The sequence below is a fragment of the Stomoxys calcitrans genome, chromosome 1, assembly GCF_963082655.1.
Source record: "Stomoxys calcitrans chromosome 1, idStoCalc2.1, whole genome shotgun sequence".
NCBI lineage: Eukaryota > Metazoa > Arthropoda > Insecta > Diptera > Muscidae > Stomoxys > Stomoxys calcitrans.
In genome coordinates, this window is record NC_081552.1 from 6,876,417 (window position 1) to 6,882,647 (window position 6,231).

Here is a 6,231-nt window from a genome sequence, read left to right on the forward strand (position 1 = left end):
ATGACGATGAAGAACATACAATATATACTTTATGGGTCTTAGACGCATATTTCGAGGTGTTACAAACAGAATGACGAAGTTAGTATTCGCCCATCCTATGGTGGAGGGTATAAGAACCAAACTTCTGTCAAACCAGCATAAATTAAAGCTTCTAGGAACCGAACAATGATGATCGAGAGACCAGTTTACATAAAAGCTACATCAGGTTATAGACTAATTTAGACCCTATTTTGCAACAGTTGTTGGAAGTCAGCCAAATCGAACAAAAATTGCGGCTTGTAGGGGCCCAAGAATTCAAATCTGAAGATCGGTTCCCATGAGAGCTGTATCAGGTTGTAGACCGATTCGGACCGCACTTTGCACAGTTGTTGAAAACGGCTAGACAGACGGACATGGCTAGATCGATTTAAAATATCATGACGATCAAGAACATATATACTTTATGGGGTGTTACAGACAGAATTACCCATCCTATGGTGGAGGGTATAAAAACTAAACTTCTGTCAAACCAGCAAAAATTAAAGCTTCTAGGAACCGAACCATGATGATCGACAGACCGGATTACATGAGAGCTACGTCAGGTTATAGACTGAGTTGGACCGTATTTTGCAACAGTGGAAGTACAAAACACTACATGCTAAATTTAAGCCAAATTGGATAAAAAACACTTGTAAGATCTTCTATATATGGGGCTTACTCCTTTACGACCTATTTAGAATTGGGACTTTTTCCGAAGTGTCAACATTTTTATTTTAATATTTGTAATACCCTACACCACTTGTGTGGTACAGGGTATTATTACTTCGTGCATTTGTTTGTAACACGAAGAAGGAGGAGAGATATACCCATTGATAAGTATTCCGATCGACTCAGAATCACTTTCTGATTGGATTTAGCTATGTCCGTCTGAGCGTGTTAATTTGTCCCAATCTTCCCAAAACTTTGTACAGCTCTTTCCTCGACGACATTTACAATATATATATATATATATATATATATATATATATATATATATATATATATATATATATATATATATATAGGGTGATTTTTTTGAGGTTAGGATTTTCATGCATTAGTATTTGACAGATCACGTGGGATTTCAGACATGGTGTCAAAGAGAAAGATGCTCAGTATGCTTTGACATTTCATCATGAATAGACTTACTAACGAGCAACGCTTGCAAATCATTGAATTTTATTACCAAAATCAGTGTTCGGTTCGAAATGTGTTCATTCACCGTTCAGCGATGAGGCTCATTTCTGGTTGAATGGCTACGTAAATAAGCAAAATTGCCGCATTTGGAGTGAAGAGCAACCAGAAGCCGTTCAAGAACTGCCCATGCATCCCGAAAAATGCACTGTTTGGTGTGGTTTGTACGCTGGTGGAATCATTGGACCGTATTTTTTCAAAGATGCTGTTGGACGCATCGTTACGGTGAATGAACACATTTCGAACCGAACACTGATTTTGGTAATAAAATTCAATGATTTGCAAGCGTTGCTCGTTAGTAAGTCTATTCATGATGAAATGTCAAAGCATACTGAGCATCTTTCTCTTTGACACCATGTCTGAAATCCCACGTGATCTGTCAAATACTAATGCATGAAAATCCTAACCTCAAAAAAATCACCCTTTATATTCAAAAAATATATTTATGGCGATATGGACTAATATGGACTTCAGGTACGAATTTTTGCAAAGTGGTCATAAAATATAAAGAAAATCATTTTTTTATTTGTGTTTTTAAAAGAATTAAAAAATGGCATCAAAATCCGACGAGGAAATTGAGTGTCAAGCCTTAGTAGGTTAAGAAATTTGTGTCGATGACAATACACCACTGTCAAAGTCCAACGTATTCAGCTTACCCCCCAAATCTTTTCAAAACTCAATTGACTGTAAAGTATTGATATAATATGTCATTTGATGTATCATCACTTAAAAAAGAAGGTCACGGTGGTTAATGGAAACAAATTGTCAAACATTGACATATTTATTTCGAGAGCCTTTAACTATCCGCCAACCAGTCCAAATCCCACAACAGAAAACAAACCCAAAAAAGGACAATCAACCAAAAGGGACAACAATGAAGCATGAAACAAACATGACCCGTGTGGTGCAGCCAGCTACTGAAACTAACATTGTAGACAATTGAAAAATGCCCATAAATAAGAATTAATTTTAAAGGGCAACGAATTTTAGCCAAAAAAGGGATCACATGGTCTAAACCCGAAATACACCATTTAAAATAGCCTTTTAACACTGATGGGACTATGGTATTGATTGAAAATCTCCACACGCTTAGTTAACTCATTACCGTAAATTACAACAGAAATCATATCAAAGAGATTTTATAATTTCTTTATGCTGTTTTACAACCATGAAGCTAACGGTCAATGATTTCAATGGTTTATGCTTTCACTTTTACAGACCTATCTTATATGTCACCCATCATCAGTCTCATCATCACCAAATCATATAATACACATCAAGAAAAATTTTTTATAAACTGGGGAACAAATTTGTAACTACTTCAGTTAAGAACTATTAGCTTTTTATACCCTCCACCATAAGATGGGGGGTATACTAATTTCGTCATTCTGTTTGTAACTACTCGAAATATTCGTCTGAGACCCCATAAAGTATATATATTCTTGATCGCAGTGAAATTTTATGTCGATCTAGCCATGTCCGTCCGTCTGTCCGTCCGTCCGTCCGTCCGTCTGTCTGTCGAAAGCACGCTAACTTCCGAAGGAGTAAAGCTAGCCGCTTGAAATTTTGCACAAATACTTCTTATTAGTGTAGGTCGGTTGGTATTGTAAATGGGCCATATCGGTCCATGTTTTGATATAGCTGCCATATAAACCGATCTTGGGTCTTGACTTCTTGAGCCTCTAGAGTGCGCAATTCTTATCCGATTGGGATGAAATTTTGCACGACGTGTTTTGTTATTATATCCAACAACTGTGCCAAGTATGGTTCAAATCGGTCCATAACCTGATATAGCTGCCATATAAACCGATCTTGAGTCTTGACTACTTGAGCCTCTAGAGTGCGCAATTCTTATCCGATTAGAATGAAATTTTGCACGACGTGTTTTGTTATGATATCCAACAATTGTGCCAAGTATGGTTCAAATCGGTCCATAACCTGATATAGCTGCCATATAAACCGATCTTGGGTCTTGACTTCTTGAGCCTCTAGAGGGCGCAATTCTTATCCGATTGGAATGAAATTTTGCACGACATGTTTTGTTACGATATCCAGCAACTATGCCAAGTATGGTTCAAATCGGTTCATAACCTGATATAGCTGCCATATAAACCGATCTTGGGTCTTGACTTCTTGAGCTTTTAGAGGGCGCAATTCTTATCCAATTTGAATGAATTTTGGCACGTAGTATTTTGTTATGATATCCAACAACTGTGCCAAATATGGTTAAAATCGGTTCATAACCTGATATAGCTGTCATATAAACAAATCTGGGGACTTGACTTCTTGAACTTCTAGAGGGCTCAATTTCTATCCGATTTGGCTGAATTTCTATCCGATTTCGCAAGACGTTTTTTATTGTTACTTTCAACAACTATATAAAATAAAGTACAAGTCGGTTCATAACCTGATATAGCTGCCATATAAACCGATCTGGGATCTTGACTTCTTGAGCCTCTAGATGTCGCAATTATTATCCGATTTGCATGAAATTTTGTACGACGGATTCTCTCATAACCATTAACAAACGTGTTTATTATGGTCTGAATCGGTCTATAGCCCGATACAGATCCCATATAAATCGTTCTCTCTATTTTACTTCGTGTGCCCCAATGGGCGCAATTCTTATACGAATTGGCTGAAATTTTACACAGGTCTCCAACATATAATTTAATTGTGGTTCAAACCGGACCATATCTTGATATCGCTCTAATAGCAGAGCAAATCTTTTCTTATATCCTTTTTTTTTTGCCTAAGAAGAGATGCCGGGAAAAGAACACGACAAATGCGATCCATGGTGGAGGGTATATAAGATTCGGCCCGGCCGAACTTAGCACGCTTTTACTTGTTTTCATTAAAGTTTCGTATGGTTAACATTGGTCAAATCCTTTTTTCTGCATGTATCAGGAAATACATATGTGATGCTCTCCTTATAATGCCTACTCACGTAGGACAACCCTTACTTTCTATCGCAATGGCCATTGTTATATTTATAGGATTTTATCATTTTGAGATACATAAGAACTTAATAACGGCCCGTCCTTTGTTTCGTGGCCTTTTATTCTCCTTCTCATTCTGTTTGTTTAACTAACTGAGCTTACCTAAAATGATTCGTTAAAGATCGTAAATTTTAAATTCTATACATTCACATACGAAAAACATAAAGGACACTTCACCCACAGAGTAATGAGCAATAAAATGAAATAATAAGCCATTTTTACATTTGAAGCCCGTCTTTTATCCATGCATGAGTGTTAAATTGGGGGTGGGTTGAGAAAAATCAAAGGCCTTTGGAAAATCAACACCTGTCTCTGTTGATGGTTACAACAGTAGTGCATTTACTTCCTGAGCGTAAGGGTGCAAAGTATGTATTTTTTTATTTTGTTTTTTGAATGCCAGGAAAACATTTTATGATTTCAAACTGACCATTAAAAATGTTCTCCTACAAAGCATTTTGGTTAATAGAGAAAAATCTCAAAGGACATCCATAAATAAAAAATGATTTCTTTTGGATGACTTTTGCAGTCAGGTGCCTTCATTTGAACCGTGAAGATTTGAACATCTATTTATTTGTTAAAATTTTGTTTTCTTCAACAGTGTCCTGAAAGTCTGAAGTTCTTTAAAATTTGAAATCGCTGTCGCTAGGCTTAGACAACTCCTCTGGGGTAATTAATGCAGAGACACTTTTTGTCTACATATTATTTCTATAGATATTAAAAATGCAGTCAAATTCCTTCATAACGTAGCAGTTGGTAACCGACGAAATACTACGTTATAGAGAAACTTCGTTATAGAGGAATTGACCAAAATTAGGTTTAATTTGACCTAAGTGCAGAAACAAACAAACACCCAGTACAAATAGTAAAAATCAAACCAAATAGTAAAAATCTGCCGTTTGAAAACGGGTAGAGATAACTCTGAAATTTTGAATGGTTGCAGCTGAGGCGTAACGAGTATATAAGCAAAATTTAAAGGCCCTAGGTGGTGCGGGCACTCCGTGGCAAGCCCCTTAATCAAGTCTATATTCAACTAAGATTTGCTGTGGTCCGTATTAGGAAAGGATGTAGAAAGGTTAATATTATCTAACTATCGAAATTCTGAGTCAATGAGGCTCAATCGAGAGGTATATGTATATAGAAGCTTTATCCAAAAATGGTTGAGGGTATCACACCCCTTTCTCTTCACAACGCATTCATTCAAAATTTTGGGAAAACGGCTAAAAAATCAGCTTTTTATGCTCAAAACCTTAAATGGATTTATGTGGCAGCTTTATTAAACTATATTACAATTAATACCATTTTCAAACAAAAGGATATCTAATGAAGGGTGATTTATTATCTTTTTTGCAATACTTTATCTTTTTTGCAACACTGGTTTAAACAGCTCACTCACGTTTCGTGCTTTGTTTCACTGTCAAACATCTTCAGTTCCGTCTACAATTTAAGGAACAACTCCTGCAGATTATTGAATTTTATTATCAAAATGCGTGCTCTGTTAAGAGAGTTCATCGCGCGCTTCTTCCATCAAGCGAAAAAGCTCATTTTTGACTCAATGGGTACGTTAATAAGAAGAATTGTCGGTTTTGGAGTGAAAATCAGCCAGAAGCATTGCAAGAGGTACCAAGGCACTCGGAAAAAATCACAGTTTTGTGCGGTCCATGGGCTGGTGGCATCATTGGACCGTACTTCAACAAAGATGAAGCAAATCGTAACTTAACTGTGAATGGTAAGAGCTTTCGCGAGATGATATCCAACACACAGCAAGCGTAACAATGGACTTGTTGAAAGGCGAGTTCGATAAACATTTGACTTCGCGTTCGGGACCGGTCAATTGACCGCCTAGATCGTGCGATATGACGCCTTAAGACAACTTTTGTGGGGTTTCGTTACAGCACATTGAAGCATTTATTCGTGAAAAACCGCCCGAAATATTGGAAGATGGTGTTGGTAGTTGGACCAAGCAAATTTACCGTTTGAGGCGCAGTCACGGTCAACATTTGCATGAAATAATCTTCAAATA